General features: G+C 46.6%; 1 long non-coding RNA gene across 1 annotated transcript; it reads right to left on the bottom strand.

Moving 5' to 3' along the window:
* Positions 1-3,696: 3,696 nt before the first annotated feature.
* Positions 3,697-5,143, bottom strand: LOC310647757. The gene is made up of 2 exons (XR_014493938.1): positions 4,964-5,143; positions 3,697-3,960 (listed from the first exon to the last, which is right to left on the bottom strand). It is a non-coding gene; the product is annotated as an uncharacterized lncRNA (long non-coding RNA).
* Between the last annotated feature and the right edge of the window lie 12,203 nt (positions 5,144-17,346).

The following is a 17,346-nucleotide window of genomic DNA, read 5'->3' as shown; positions in this document are numbered from 1 at the left end:
AAACAAGAAAGGCTCACAAAACTAGACTCCGGGGTTTTTTTCTCTTTAAGCTGCCTCAGACATATCACATGTCAGAACGTTGCAACTCAAGACTGAAATGCTCTGGCAATTGCAAAAAGCTTTAACCTCAAATTAAGCCTGTTTACCTACAAAGAAATTTTTGCTAAAATGCATACAGAGACTCAAGGGGGTAAAACTAATTACTTAGTGGTCCAAAGTCCTCTTTTCTGATGAGAGCGACTTTTGCACCTCATTTGGAAACCAAGGACCCAAAGTCTGGAGGAAGAATGGAGAGGCACACACTGCAAGATGCTTGAAGTCCAGTGCGAAGTTTCCACAGTCTGTGTTGATTTGGGGAGCCATGTCATCTGCTGTTGTTGGTCCACTGTGCTTTATTAAGTCCAGGGTCAACACAGCTGTCTACCAGGAGATTTTGGAGCACTTCATGCTTCCTTCCGCAGATGAGCTTTATGGGGATACTGACTTCATTTTCCAGCAGGACTTGGCACCTGCCCACACTGCCACAAGCACCAAAACCTGGTTCAATGACTGGGATTACTGCTTGATTGGCCAGCAAACTCGCCTGACCTGAACCCCATAGAGAATCTATGGGGCATTGCCAAGAGAAAGATGAGAGACATGAGACCGAACAATGCAGAAGAGCTGAAGGCCGCTATTGAAGCATCCTGGTCTTCCATAACACCTCAGCAGTGCCACAGGCTGATAGCTTCCATGCCACGCTGCATTGAGGCAGTAATTGCTGCAAAAGGGGCCCAAACCAAGTACTCAGTACATATGCATGCTTATACTTTTCAGAGGTCCGATATTGTTCTATGTACACTCCTTGTTTTATTGATTGCATGTATTCTAATTTTCTGAGATTGTGGATTTGGGGTTTTCATGAGCTGTACGCCATAACCATCACAATTATGACAAATCACAGCTTGAACTATCTTGCTTTGCATATGATGAGTCTATCTCATATATTAGTTTCCCTTTTTAAGTTGCATTACTGAAACAAATGAACTTTTGCACGATGTTCTAATTTTTTCAAGTTTCACCTATATGTCTTAGTAAAAGTTCCTGCTTGGACAATCTTGCCTGCAAGAGTATTTTTTTCTTAAGGTGTGGATTGGAGTGGGTTCTGACACGCAGGCCTAGAATGGGGTTGGGGAGCTATGGCACTTTAATGACTTGTGGACTTCAACTCCCAGAATGCCTGAACCATGACAGCTCAGGAATTCTGGGCCTCTTTGGAGGCCAACTTAACCTGACATAAGACTAGCCATACTGAGCATGTCATGGAAATGTGAGGGCTTCCCTTCCCATTGAGGCTTAGTGCCCTGACAGTGTCCACCGGGCAACCTTCTCCAGCCAGGGGACTCTCAGCCTGGCCCTGGACATCGTTGGCTGACCTGGGAAGTAAAGCTTGTTTAGGCTTAGTTGGCACCAGGAAATGCAAGAGAAGCTGTCCAGCACTGGAAAATTTTAAAAAAAAGTACCAGCTCAGTCTGTATTGCTGTTCAGAAAATGCCTTGAAGGTGCTTGTGAAGATACGGGCTGTTGGGTTTGACTTGAGGATGGCCTGCCTGCTCAGTTAACTAATGGCTGATCTGGGAAAAGGTTAATTGAAGTCCAGTCTCTTTAGCACCCGGAGCACAGCAGGGACTGGAGTTGGAAAGGCAGCGATGGCCCATTGCTTACATGTTGCCCCCCAAGAGAGCTGCAATCACCTCCCCTCTCGAACAGCATCACCCAGAGATTTCTGTGCCTCACCCAACAAATGTTGCATACCTCTTTGAGGAGGCGGTTTTGCTCCTGGGCTGGGGGGTCAGGCAGGTGGTTGAGCCAGAGGGAGCTTTGGTGTGCAATGCAGTGTTTTTCCCAGGGGTACCTGTACATTTGGGCTGCTCTCCAAACATAATAAAAGTCAATGAGGACCTCCCCCGCCCACCCCCGAATTCCCTGCCCTTGGATACCCCAGAGAACCACTTTGAAACCTCCCTGATGGAACTTGGTTTCTATCTCAGGTATGCAGGCCTTTAATCATCTTGGTTGCTCTTCTTTGCACTTTTTTTTTCAGAGTCTCAGCAGGTGCGTGATCGAAGATGCCCATGGAAGTGGATAGGTAAGTTTGGGGGGAGGGTTAACTTGCAAATGGGCAGGAGGATAAGCAGGTGTATTATTTTGTCAGTCACCTGCAGGAAGAAGAGAAGATGAGATAGGTGCCAGCCCAGGGATGGAGGCCTATGTCTCAGGGCATGTTGGCCTGGGCAGCAGCTGTAATAAGAGCTCCCTTGAAAGAGGAGATAGGAGAAAAATGTGTGCCTGTGCGGTAGCTTCAGCATCAGGGTGCCAAAAGGCCAACAAAGGTTAAAAAAATGTATGAAGGGGTTCCCCCCCCTCAGCTGCAGTTTTGCAAAGGGGTCCTGGGGAGAGAAGGGGCCAGAGAGAAGCTGGGTCTGGGCAGGGAGGGGCTGGGGATGCCACCAGAGGGGAGGGGGCTGACTGACCCAACCTTCTTTGCTGCCCCTGTGATGCTTTTTGCAGTTATTGTTCATGACAGCTTGATATATTACTATATTGACCCCGAACTGCACACCTATGACCATAATCTAGCCAAACATTTGTGCTGCTGACTGTTGTTCCTTTTTTGCCATGTTTTTTGCCATACAATAGTGGCCAAATTTGTGGAAACCTTTTGGGAAAAGTGTATTTTTGAGGTTTAATGGCTAATAATACCACTTCTTTTGTACTAGTAGTATCATAAAGTTATATATCAATGGAAAGATAATTTAATCAAGAATGTAACACAACATAGTTTGTTCAATTATCTCTACTGTATTCTATGTAAAGGTATAGCCCACGGGTGTCAAACTCAATTTCATTGAGGGCCGCATCAGCATTGCGGTTGCCCTCAGGGGGCCGGGTGGGTATGGCCAGGGTGGGCGTGGCCTACTGGGTGGGCATGGCCAGCTCTACATCATTTGCATCAAGGGTGCCTATGGGGGCCTGGGCTCGAGTGGGACAGATCTGAGGGTCTCTGGCAGAAGGAGAATCTCTGGGCCAGGGCCAAGGCAGAGGGGGCCATTCCCTCACTGTTTCTAGGATGGCTTCACGGGCCACATGAAACCACTTCGTGGGCCGGATCCGGTCCCCAGGCCTTGTGTTTGACATGTCTCGTATAGCCAAATAGCCAGAAAAAGGAAGCACACCTTGCTTAGGTTGGTATCAGGTCGCTTTCCTTCATCTGATTGTAGCCAATGAGCACAAGTGTTTAGAGAGCCAATTGGGTGTCATCTTGCTTTGGCAATGAGCCAATCATTTCACAGTAGGATTCAGTTATTCATGTCATGTATTGAAGCTGAGAGGACATTATGTCATCGCTGTCAAGTTGGTAAAAATAGCCCAGAATAGCCCCCAAAACAGAACCCACCAAGGTCAAATTTGTCCTGCAACTAATCTCCAAAACTAGCCCAATTGAGTAGAAAACCTGTTCCCAGCCAGCATTTCAACTAAATCCCCAAACGTCCCCCCACCCCTAGACAGAATTTGGCATTTCAAAGAAAGAAAACAGCACTGTTTATGTTTTTGGTTTACCCTAAACTTAAACTCAGTTCTGCTAAAGCGTTGCAAAAACTCAGATCAATTTGGGAATTGTTCCAACTCAAAATAAAGCCTCTCACTCCACTGAAGAACGTTCCGCCCTGGAAATACTCCCCTGGGTTCTAATCCAACCTTTATTAGGGCCAAAGGTGTTATAGAGTGGGGTGAAAAAGCATAAAAAATATTGCAAAAGTAAAAAAAAAATGGTTTTACAATACATGGATGTAGTCCCAGTACTGGCACTCAGGGCTAGGATTCCTAAGCCGGCAGAGGGGCTGCAACACACCTGCCACCCTCGGGGCGTGGATGGATTCTTCTCTCAAAGGAAGCCCCCAAAGCTCTGGGAAAGGTGGCCTTTAAATAAATAAATAAATAAAAATAAATAAACCTTTATTGTCAAAGTACAACATGTGTACATTGAGATTAGCTGAGCCTCCCCCTGTGCTCTCTCCCCCCAACACACAGTGGCAACAAACCCCCCATCCCACCACGCTATGTGAACCAACCACACCACACACCGGTCTCCCAAGTCAATTCTGCATAAGATTATGTCCCATTTAAAAGCCTAACAGCCCACGGATAAAAGCTATTTTTCAGCCTGTTGGTATGGCTGGCTATATTCCTATATCTCCTACCGGATGGTAGGAGAGTAAAGAGATACCGTCCAGGGTGTGAGTCATCCCTGAGAATCTTCCTCACTCTTCCAAGGCAACGAGCCCTGGCGAGGTCATCCAGCGGTGTCAGGGAACAGCCCACAATGTCTTGTGCTGTGCTCACTACCCTCTGTAATGCCTTCCTATCCGCGGCTGTCAGACCAGCATACCAAACCACAATACCATACGAGAGGACGCTTTCTATAGTAGACCGGTAAAAGGCCGGTTTATGGCATCGTCTCATCTCAGGGACCTCGAGGCTCCTTCGTGCCCCCCCCCCATTTCCTCCTTCCTCTTTGGCAGGGCAGAACTGGGGGGGAAACCCGAAGAAAACCATTTGGGAAAAGCACCATTGCGATAAAAGGGCTTCAAGTCCAGCAAGACGTGCAACGGGAGCGCAGAGCGAGGCAAGCGAGGGGCAGAAGCCCCGAACAGCGAAGCCCAAAGAAAGGCAGGATCGGGCCCGAGACGCGGGAGGGGCTGCCTGGGGGCCGCGGGGGGAGCCTGGCCGGAGCCCCCCCGGGAGGAAGAAGCGGGGAAGCGCCCCCCACCCCACGGGAGACACCCCGGAGGGGGAGGGGCGGAGACGCAGCCCCGGGAGGCCCCCCAACTCCGCCGGCCTGGATGGGGGGGCAGTGGGGACCCCCAAAGATCAAAGGGAGCCGCTCGCCTCTCCTCCGCGGGGGGGGGGAACGAAGCCGAACCTCGCTACTGCGCAGGCGCCAACTGGCTGATTCGAGGGCGGCGATTGGCAGGAGGACTCCTCGGGGCGGTCCGTTCAAAGGAAAGAGGAACCAGGAACAGACCTGGCAGCGAAGTCCCGCCTCCACTTCCGGAATTGAATAGAGCTGAAGCGACGTAATGCATTCGGCCGCGGACCGGCTGGGAGCCAGGTAGGGCGCAAGGGATGCTGGGAGTCGTAGTCCGAGGGGCTTTCTAGGGCGAGGCCTGGGAGGGCGGGACGGGCGCTGGGAGGGAGGCCTGCCCGGAAAGTCTCACTGACAGGCAGAGGCTTCGGCCTTGGTTCCTGGGCAGGGCTGGGACACCCCTCCGGGGAAGGGACGAAGCCGTGACCCGCCTCTCCCCTTTCTCCCCTGCAGGACTTAGGGCGAGCCCGGCGGAGGAAGGAAGGAGGCCCTGCGCAGCAGCCCCGGGAGGAGACGGCGGGGAAGGCCCGAAGGGATGAGCCGACGGGGACTCCGCGAAAGGAGGCCGCCTGGAGGGAAAAGCAGGGAGCGGGAAACGGGCGGAGATCCCGAGACGGGACTGGAGGGTGGAGGGTCCCTCAGAAAAGGCGGGAGACTCGGGAAACGCCACAGAATCCAGGAAGGAGGAAAGAAGTATCAGTGCCCGGAATGTGGAAAATCCTCCAAATCAAATGAAGCTCTTAAAAAGCATCTAAGAATCCATACTGGAGACAGACCGTATGGATGCCCTGAGTGTGGAAAGAGCTTCAATCTGAAGAGCACCCTTTATAGACATCAAAGGAGTCACTCAGGAGAGAAACAGCATAAATGCCTGGAATGTGGAAAGAGCTTCAGTCGGAGGGGCACCCTTTATATACATCAAAGGATCCACACAGGAGAAAAACCATATAAATGCCCGGAGTGTGGAAAGAGCTTCAATCTGAAGAGCACCCTTTATAGACATCAAAGGCTCCACACAGGAGAAAAACCATATAAATGCCTGGAATGTGGAAAGAGCTTCATTCAGCCGGGAAAACTTAATGCACATCAAAGAATCCACACGGGAGAGAAACCATTTAAATGCCTAGAGTGTGGAAAGAGCTTCACTCTGAATGGCACCCTTTATAAACATCAAAGAATCCACATAGGAGAAAAACCGTATAAATGCCTGGAGTGTGGAAAGCACTTCAGTGTGAAGAGCAACCTTTATAAACATCAGAGGATCCACACTGGAGAGAAACCATTTAAATGCCTGGAATGTGGAAAGAGTTTCAATAGTAGAGGATGTCTCGAGAGACATCAAAGGTTTCACACTGGTGAAAAACCATATGAATGCTTGGAGTGTGGAAAGAGCTTTACTCTGGATGAACAGCTCCGTAGACATCAATGGATTCACAGAGGAGAAAAACCATATAAATGTCTGGTGTGTGGAAAGAACTACAGTGAGAGGAGCAGCTTTTTGGTACATCAAAGAATCCACACAGGAGAGAGACCGTATAAATGCCTGCAGTGTGGAAAGGGCTTCAGACGGAACAGCAACCTTAGTGAACATCAAAAAATCCACTCAGGGGAGAAACAAATGTATAAATGCCTGGAGTGTGGAAAGACCTTCAGTCACAGGAGCAGCTTATTTGTACATCAAAAAAACCATTCAGGAGAAAAACCGTATAAATGCCTGAACTGTGGAAAGAGCTTCAGTCTGAGGGGTACCCTTTGTAGACATAGTAAAATCCACTCAGGGGAAAAATTGTATAAATGCCTGGAGTGTGGAAAGAGCTTCAGTCAGAAGAGCAGCGTTTATAGACATCAAATAATCCACTCAGGAGAAAAACCATTTAAATGCCTAGAGTGTGGAAAGAGTTTCAATACTAGAGGAAGTCTCAATAAACATCAAAGGATTCACACGGGACAAAAACCATATGAATGCTTGGAGTGTGGAAAGAACTTTACTCTGGTTGAACAGCTCCGTAGACATCGAAAGATTCATGCAGGAGAAAAACCATATAAATGCCTGGAGTGTGGAAAGAGCTTCAATGTGAGCAGCAGCCTTGATAAACATCAAAGAATTCACTCAGGGGAAAAACCTTATAAATGTGTGGAGTGTGGAAAGAGCTTCATTTGGAAGAGCAGCCTTTATAGACATCAAAAAATCCACTGAGGAGAAAAACAATATTAATGCCTGGAGTGTGGAAAGAGCTTTATTTGATGATGGAAACCGCCCTAAACAACAGAGGATCCGCATTGGAGAAAAACCTTATAAATGCCTGGAGTGTGGAAAATGCTGTCAGAATGGAAAACTTTATAAACATAAAAAAAATCACTTAGGAGTGAAGCCCTAAAAATGCCTGGAATGTGGAAAGAGCCTCAATGAGATGAGCAAATTTGATCTACATCAAATAATCCATTCAGGAGAGAAACTGTATACAGGTAGTCCCTGATGTATGAACCTAAGGGAGCCTGGCCATTTGTCTCGTAAGTCAAAAAACTCATCAAACGAATCAGACTGAATTTTACAATTGTTTAAAATTAAATTCATTAATTAGATGGTTTGTTAAATGAAGAAATATCTGACTTACTATTTCCTCGTATGTTAACTGATGTGGGAAGGTTTCTCGCCAACCGCCTGTCAGCTGTTTCTGGTACGGTCAGGAACTAAATTGCCTCTAATTTAGCTTGGAGCCATTGCAGTTACTTTTTTTAAAAAAAAAACTGCTACTAGCCAGCTCAAGATTCTTCAAGTACCTGCCCAAAGGGGGGGGGGGAGAGCTGTTGCTTTAAAAACAAGCTTGACAATAATTCACTTGAGAGTCTTCAACCAGGCACCGAGAGGGTGATGGGAGAGGAATTTGCCGAACCCTCAGCTTGCAATTGTAACAGAAATGGAAGGGACCTTGAGCTCATCTAGTCTAACCCACTGGTCTCAGAAGACAGTATTTCTGATAAATGCCTATCCAGTCTCTTCTTAAAAGCTTCCAGTGATGGGGCACCCACAACTTCTGGAGGCATTTTAAATTTAAAACCTACAAGGTAATATATGCTAATCTCCAAAATAAAAACTCAATAGTTTGCAAACACAATAGTTTGCAAAGTACAGTACTTAAAATGCAGAGCAGTTCCCAAAGAGCTTGCAAACAAACACTAAAGAGTAACAACAAATATTTTTTAAAATACATAAATAATTTTAGCACTGGAGCCCAGCCAGTAGCAGATTGCAGCAAAAGCAAAAACGGATGCCAGCTCGGCTTTTGTTTGGCTATGTGACCAGGGACAAAAAACAACAACAACAACACCCTGCCAGGTTTTTGTTGCCCTGAATGGCCCAGGACAGTCACAGAGATAAAAATGGCCGCCACTGCGGTATAGACTGAAACCAAGTGACATGGCTACACAGGCCTCTTTTTGGTCATAATTTTGAATTTCTACTGTAAGTACCCTTTCTGAATTAATTCATTTTTGTGAAAACTCACTAAATAAATACTAGTACCAGGGGGATTACCTGTAAATGCTTCCAGTGTGGAAAGAGCTTTACTGAAGATGACGATCTCCTCTCCGTAAACAAAGAATTCACATAGGAGAGAAACCCTATGAATGCCTGGAATGTGGAAGGAGCTTCAACAGGGCAGGAACTCTGTATAGACATCAAAGGATCCACACAGGAGAAAAACCATATAAATGTACGAAGTGTGGAAGGAGCTTTAGTCAGAGGGGAAACCTTTACAGGCATCAAAGACTCCATTCAGGAGAGAAAACATATAAATTCCTGGAGCGTGGAGTTTCAGTGGACAAACTTTTATACATATTAAAGACTCGGGAGAGAAATCATATCAATGTCTGGGTGTGGAAAGAGATTATGTGAGAAGGGAAGTCTATAAGCATCAATCTACTAGGACTCCGAGATCCCTCCCACAGTTACTACTATTGAGCAAGGTACCACCTATACTATACCTGTGCATTTGATTTTTCCTGGCTAAATGTAGAGCCTTACTTTTTTCACCATTGAATTTCATTTTGTTAGATAGCGCCCAGTGTTCGAATCTGTCCAGATCCTCCTGTATTTTAAGCCTATTTTCTGGAGTATTGGCTATTCCTGCCAACTTGGTGTCGTCTGCAAATTTGATGAGTTCCCCATCTATCCCCTCATCCAAATCGTTAATGAAGATATTGAAGAGCACTGGGCCCAGAACAGAGCCCTGGGGCACCCCAACTACACACTTCCTTCCATGTAGATGCGGTTCCATTGAGGACCACACGCTGAGTACGGCCTGTCAGCCAGCTACGAATCCATCTAGTGGTGATGCTATCTAACCCACATTTTTCTATCTTATCAAGTAGTAGGTTGTGATCTACTTTATCAAATGCCTTACTGAAGTCCAAGTAAATTATATCTACAGCGTTCCTCTGGTCCACTAATTTTGTCACTTGGTCAAAGAACGTAATAAGATTTGTCTGGCATGATCTGTTTTTGACAAACCCATGTTGACTTTTAGTGATGACTTTGTTTGCATCAAGGTGTTCCCTGATTTGTTGTTTGATTATCTTTTCCAGAATCTTCCCAGGTATTGAGGTCAGGCTGGTAGGTCTGTAGTTTCCTGGATCTATTTTTTTCCCTTTTTTGAAGATGGGAACTACATCAGCTCTCTTCCAGTCCTCTGGTAGTTCCCCAGTGCTCCAGGATCTTTGAAAAATACAGTTCAGTGGTTCTGAGATCACGTCTGCCAGTTCCTTGAGAACTTTGGGGTGTAATCCATCTGGTCCTGGTGATTTGAACTCGTCTAGGCTGGACAGGTGCTCACTTACCATTTTCTTGCCTATCTTAACTTGCGTTTCTATTCTGTTTTTTATGGCACTGGTTTTGGTAGGTTGGACTTGTTTTTTTCCTTTGTGTAAAGACAGATGCAAAAAAATGAGTTAAATAGTTCTGCTTTCTCCCTATTGCTTGTCACCTTCTTACCACTTTCCCCCACTAATGGACCAATCATTTCCTTAACTTTTTTCTTGTTTTTTATATGTTGAAAGAAGCATTTTTTGTTATTTTTGACTTTGGTTGCAAACCTTAGTTCATTTTGAGCCTTAGCTTTCCTCACTTCATCTTTGCAGGCACGGGCTATTTGCTGATATTCTGACTTAGTTATGTGCCCCTCTTTCCAATTCTTATACTTGTCCTTTTTATCTTTCAATTTATCAGAGAGTTCTTTATGCAGCCATGCTGGTTTCTTTTGAGAGCTGTTATTTTTCTTCTTTGTTGGTATTGTACTAGACTGGGCCTTTATTATCTCACTTTTCAAAATTTCCCAAGCTTCTTGAGTTGTTTTCCCCTTTAGGATTCTCATCCATGGAATTCTTCCCATGGTCTCTCTAAGTTTATTGAAATTAGCTCTTTTAAAGTCCAAGATTCTAGTTTGGCTGTGTTCTATTGCTTGTGCTTCCAGAATGTTGAATTCCAATATTGCATGATCACTTCCCCACAAGGTTCCTGTGGCTTCGACATTTTCTATCATTTCATCTCTGTTTGTGAGAATTAAATCCAATATGGCTAATCCCCTAGGCCCCTTCTCTACTTTTTGGGAGAGAAAGTTGTCTGCTAGGTTTGTCAGGAATCTGTTTGATCTTCCACTTGGTGCAGTTTGTCTCCCAGTTGATATTAGGGTAATTAAAGTCCCCCATTACTATTGCGATGTGCTTCTTACATACCTTAGTTAGCTGATTAGCAAAAAGTCCATCTATTTCCTCTGCTTGGTTGGGCAGCCTATAGTATACACCTATGGCAATGTCATTTCCCCCCCTTTGACCCAAATGCATTCAAGTTTACAGTTTTCGTCATTGTTGTGCTCTATTTCTGTAGAGATAAAGTTATTTCTTATATAGAGAGCAACTCCACCTCCTCTCTTGTTTAGTCTGTTTCTTTTAAATAGTTTAAATCCCTCTAGCTGTGTGTTCCATTTGTAGGTTTCGTCCCACCATGTTTCCGTAATGGCAACAATATCATATCCGCCCTCATTTACCTGAATTTCTAGTTCACCCTGCTTACTGTTCATACTCTGTGCATTAATATACATTTGAGTCCTTTATGAATGACCCTGTGTTTACTTGCTGCATAACTTGTGTGTTGCCTGGCTTCCCCTATTTTCTTAGATTGCCGGGGACAGTGATGTTCTGTATCAATCAACTCACTGTCCCCATTGTTTAGTTTAAATGTTACTCCAGAAAAGCTGTGATTTTATTGCCAAGTAACTCTACTTTTTTGGTGAAGCATTTCCAAGACTTACAGAATGTAGCACTTCCCAGCAGCTCTGAGCAGTTGAAATTCTGCTGAAAAGCGATGGAGATCCAATCAGGGCCCCAAATGCAGTTCAGATAGAATGCAAACCAACCAGGGCCCTAGCTACTTTTTTGGTGCAGCCTTTCCAAAACTTCCAGAATGTAGCACTTCCCAGCAGCTCTGAGCAGTTGAAATTCTGCTGAAATTCTCCACTCAGGAGAAAAGGCATACAAATGCTTTGAGCATGGAAAGAGCTTTAATGTTAGTGGACACCTCCATCAACATCAAAGGATCCACATGGGGAAAAAATTCTAAATATGCCTGTGTGTGGAAAGTCCTTTGGTCATAACAGTGCCACTAAAATAACAATAGCATTTCGATTGATATGCTGCCCCATAGTGCTTTACAGCGCACTCTGAGAGATTTACAAGGGAAGCATTATTTGCATATTGCCCCCAATAATCTGGGTCCTCATTTTACCATCCTTAGGATGGAAGGCTGAGTCGAGGCTTGAGCGCTGTCAGAATTAAACTCCAGGCTGTGGACAGTCTGCCTGCAATACTGCACTTATAACAACTGGGCCACCAGAACTTAAAATGCGATTGATGAAATGCAAAAGGGCTTCTCAAGGGCTAAGAAGCTACTTAAATATTTATCACAGATCTAATTACAGCTCAGTAAGACAGTTCTGAACTCTTACCCTTCGTTGCCATCTCAACCTTTTTGTGTCAGCGTAAGTGTATAATGTATTCTCAGCCCAAACATTCAGGAGTACGTAATTTTGTGGACAGCACTATTTTACTTTTCCCTTTATTGCTACACTCTGTTTAATCATTGTGCTATTCCATGATGCCTAATAGTTGAATTTGAATAATATTACACACTTTTCAAAGGTTATGCAATCTTATGAGCACAAGTGTGTACTGTATTCTCAGCTCAACCACTCAAAAGTAAGTAAATTGTAGAATAAATTAGAATAGAATAGAATGCAGGAGAGAGAGTGGAAAGGAGTGGAATGGAATGGAATACAGTAGAATGCAGGAGAGAATGGAGTGGAATGGAATAGAATGCAGGAGAGAGAGTGGAATGGAATAGAATGGAATTAGAATAGAATAGAATAGAATGCAGGAGAGAAAGTGGAGTGGAGAGGAGTGGAATGGAATAGAACAGAATAGAATGCAGGAGAGAAAGAATGGAGTGGAGTGGAATGGAATGGAATAGAACAGAATGGAACCTTGGAGGTCTTCTCCAGCTCCCTACTCAAGCAGGAGAACCTATAATATCTCAGTTTTAGTATTCCTTTTATTGCTACACTCTGTTTAATGATTGTGCTATTTTGTGTTGCCTAATAGTTGAATTTGAATAATCTTACACACTTTTCAAGGGGCATGTAATCTTATGAGTACAAGTGTATTGAATTCCCCAAACTCGAATCACGATTTCTTCTGATTGGTGAGTGGAATAATGTGGCTGTAAAACAGGTAGGCCGTACAGGTTGCCTTAAACAACTTCAGTGGTGAAGTACTAAACTACAGGTAATCCTCGAGGCATGACAGATCATTTAGTGACCATTCAAAGTTACTACAGGACTACCAAAAACCCTGTATGACCATGATTCAGAGATATGAGTTTTACAAAAGTTCAAAACTTTGCAGAGACACTGAAGCATATCCACCTATTTTCTCTCTCCCCCCCCCCATCCTCGCTCTGCCGGACTCCAAAGGCATGGGCCTGTTTTGCACCACCTTTCCCCCCCTCACAAAGCCTTGTTTACCTTCCAGAGATCTGCAGAACTCAGTATTATAGGCCGTTCTTACTGGGCCCCGGGGAGCAGCCGTTTCCAAAATTACTTCGGAAAAGCTGGGCACACCATGCACATTTAATATCCTTGCATTCACCCCTAGATTCTTCTTAACTGTAGAGAAATGAGATCAGTCTCAGGCTAACCTAATTAATGCTATCTCACTTCTGCAAACCATGCTTGCGCAGGGGAAACACCATTTACCTTAAACAAAAGAGTCATGTACCTGGATGCAAATGAAAAGGTAATGCTGAAGGAATTGATGACACATGACCTGTTTAACCATTTAAAAGGTAATCAAACTACTTCCTTGTCCCTTTGTTGTCCTGTGCTGTTGCCATTGGGGAAGACTGTAAAAATGAAGACCAACCAACCTTTGATGCCTGCTATGCTGTGAAGTTTAGTCGGGCTCCATTACTGATGTAAGTTGAGGATTACCTGAATTAGAGCTGCAGCCTCCCCTGGTGCCTAGATCACCATTTAGCAGGAGGAGGAGAAGAAGATGAAGGTAAAATTGGACTGTAAAGTGGATGCCAGGAAGGACCTCGAAGTGGAGATTGGTGCAGGCAACCCTGGCCAGGATGGCTGGGATATGGCGCGCTTATCGCATCGCAATGCTGGGCTGGGCTAAGCCTGGGCTTTGTGCTGCAGCTCAATGGCTTTTTCAGCCCCAGAGCCATTTGGCCTTCCAAGAAGCCCCTGCTCTGCTGCATATTTCCCGTCTCCCTCACCCCCCCCCAAAAAATCTCCCTGAACTCAATCTGCACTATGGTACCTCCCTTCCTCCACTTCTTGGAGGGGACGATGTTGCAGGAATGCATTCTTTGCCGAGGGCCCAGCAACAGGGGTTTCTTGCACTTAACAATTTCTTGTAACTTCTACATTTTTATCGTAACCTTGTAATATAGAACGTTTCTGCTTTAGCATCTAGTCGCTTGTGACTTTCTAATTGCCAAATAAGGGACTTTTCCAGGCTGACTTAACAAAGGACTTTTTTTTCAATTGTATAGGGTAGAAATTAGAACTGATTGAAGCTGTACCTTTTGGCAACAGCCTCATTTGACTCGTGGCACTTTCCCCGTGTGAATGTTCTCCTTTTTGACGCAATGCTCATTTCAATGGTTATGCTTAATATTATGGGATGTTACTGTCTGTGTCTCTTATGTAAGTGAGCAGGATGATTTCTTCCATCCAATCAAGTCTTGTTTTGTGCTTTTTCTAATGTATGGAGTGTATAATCATGAAACCCGGTTCTGTGTCCTGGATTCCCTCTTTTTCATTGAGGGAAATCTCTCTGCTATAATAGTCTAATAAATTGGCTTTAAACGATCTTCCCACTCAGTGCCTAATTGGAACAAGCGTGCCATGGATGAATGTAGGGCTAATTTGGCCTTCGTTGTGGCTGGGAACAGTTCAGAGCTGACATTGGTTATTAGTGAAGGGAAATTCAAATTTAGAATAGAGTTGGAAGGGACCCTGGAGGTCTCCTAGTCAAGTTCCCTACTCAAGCAGGAAACTCGATATAAATTCCAGACAGTTGGCACGGTCTCTGCGTGATGCAAAGGGGTCCTGGGGAGAGAAGGGGCCAGAGAGAAGCTGGATCTGGGCAGGGAGGGGCTGGTGATGCCACCAGAGGGGAGGGGGCTGACTGACGCAACCCTGTTTGCTGCCCCTGTGATGTTTCCTGACAGCTTGACTGCCTGTAGTCCCAGTCCCAGCACTTAGGGATTGGATTCGGAAGCTGGCAGAGGGGCTGCAACAGATCCCAGGAACCGACTCAGAGCTCTCTGCCCAGAAGAACGCACTGCTAAGAAGGGCCAAGATCCTGCGCTGAAACTTCAATCTCTCTGGCCTGCGATGGAAGAGTCAGGATTGAGGAAGAGACACACCTGCCATCCCTCGGGGCATGGATGGATTCTCCTCTCAAAGGAAGCCACAAAAGGGCTACGAGCATTATACGGCACCCCAAATCTAACCCAGTCCAAAGCACCCAGAAAGGCTGGGAAAGCTGGTCCTTAAGGCCAGTTTATGGCACCATCTCTTCTCATAGACTCCTTCATCCTCCCCACTTTCCTCCTTCCCCTTTGGCAGGGAAGAACAGGAGAGAAAAAAACCCAGGAAAAACATTTGGGAAAAGCATGAGCTGAATACAAATATTTAAAGTAAAAAAAAACACACACATGTAATTGCATATCCTCCTTCCCCCCCCCCCCATATGCACGCAGATATTCCGGCGTGAATACTGAGCGAGTGAAGGGAGGAGCAAAACATGTAGATTCGTCCATGAGATCAGGATCAGAATCACAGAATTAGAAGGGACCTTGTAAATAATGATAAAAAGTTGGAAGCGACGTTGGAGGTCATCTAGTCCAACCCCCAGCTCAGGCAGGAAGCCCTACACCATTTCAGACAAATGGCTGTCCAGTCTCTTCTTTAAAACTTCCAGTGTTGGAGCATTGACAGCTTCTGGTGGCAGGTAGTTCCACTGCTTAATTCTTCTCCCTGTCAGGAAATTCCTCCCTCCTCCCCGCTCGGTTTCCCTCCATCGCTGCTTCTCCCGCCTTCGGGGGGCTTCGGGGGCGAGCCCGACCCCCTCCTCCTCGGGGCGCCCCCCAGATACGGGAAGGCTGCTCTCCCGCCTCCCCCGCCCTTCTCCCCATCTGCTCCCACACCCGCGCGGGAGGGGGGCTGCCTGGGGGCCGCGGGGGGGCCTGGCCGGAGCCCCCCCGGAGGAAGAAGGGAGGAAGCGCCCAACTCCCCCCCGCCCTGCCTGGGGAGAGACGCAGCCCGGGAGGCCCGTCAGCTCCGCCGGCCTGGATGCGGGTGGGGGGAGAAGACGGGACCCCAAAAGTCAAGGGGAGCCCCTCGCCTCAGCCCCCCCTTGCCAAAGCGAAACTCCGCTACTGCGCAGGCGCGCTCTGGCTGATTGAACGGAAGGATGCCGAATGGTCGCTCTGGCGATGACGGCGATTGGCGGGAGAACTCCTCGGGGCGGTCCATTCCAAGAAAACAGGAAGAGCTACCGGTAACAGGAAACAGGCCTGGCAGCGAAGTCCCGCCTCTACTTCCGGAAAGGAAAAGAACTGAGGCACCGAATTGATTCGTCCGCGGACGGGCTCGGAGCCAGGTAGGGCGCAAGGGATGCCGGGAGTCGTAGTCCGAGAGGCGGAGAAGGAAGGGAGGGAGGGAGGGAGGGGGAGGCCGAGGCCTGGTCTGGCGGGACGGGCGTTGGGAGGGAGGTCTGGCCTGAAAGTCTCACTGAGAGTCCGAGGCTTCGGCCTTCCGGTCGGGGCTGGGACTCCCCTCTGGAGAAGGGACGAAGCCGTGACCCGCCTCTCTCCCTTCGCCCCTGCAGGAATTCAGGCGAGCCCGGCGGAGGAAGGAAGGAGGACCCGCGGAGCAGCCCCGAGAGGAGACGGCAGGGAAGGCCCGGAAGGGATGAGCCGAGGGGGACTACGCGAAAGGAGGCCGCCTGGAGGGCGAAGCGGGGAGCGGGAAACGGGCGGAGACCCCGAGACGGGCCTGGAGGGCGGAGGCTCCCTCAGAAGAGGCGGGAAACGCCACAGAATCCAGGAGGGAGGAGAGAAATATCGGTGCCCTGAATGTGGAAAATCCTTTAACAGAAATGGAGATCTTAAAAATCATCTAAGAATCCACACTGGAGACAGACCGTATGGATGCCCGGAATGTGGAAAGAGCTTCAGTCTGAGGGTAAACCTTTATAGACATCAAAGGATCCACACAGGAGAAAAACCATATGAATGCCTGGAGTGTGGAAAGAGCTTCAGTCAGAGGAGCATCCTTTATGTACATCAAAGGATCCATTCAGGAGAAAAACCGTATAAATGCCTGGAGTGTGGAAAGAGCTTCAATCAGAAAAGTAACCTTTATGTACATCAAAGGATCCACACAGGAGAAAAACCGTATAAATGCCTGGAGTGTGGAAAGAGCTTCAGTCAGAGGGGAAACCTTTATTTACATCAGAGAAAACACACAGGAGAAAAACCACACAAACCATTTAAATGCATGGAGTGTGGAAAGTGCTTCAGTCAGAGGGGACACCTTTATGTACATCAAATGATCCACACAGCAGAAAACCTGTATAAATCCCTAGAGTGTGGAAAGAGCTTCGTTCATCTGCAAAACCTTTATGCACATCAAAGAATCCACATAGCAGAGAAACAGCATAAAAGCCTGAGGTGTGGAAAGAGCTTCAATGACAGGAGAACAGTCAGACAACACAGAAATCTCCAAAGAATTTGCCAGGGAGAAAAGAAATATCAATGCACAGAATGTGAAAAATCCTTCAAAAGAAATGGAGATCTTGAAAGGCATCTTAGA

Source organism: Vipera ursinii (assembly GCF_947247035.1).
Source record: "Vipera ursinii genome assembly, chromosome: 16".
Classification (NCBI taxonomy): domain Eukaryota; kingdom Metazoa; phylum Chordata; class Lepidosauria; order Squamata; family Viperidae; genus Vipera; species Vipera ursinii.
This window is presented reverse-complemented; position numbering and strand designations above follow the sequence as displayed.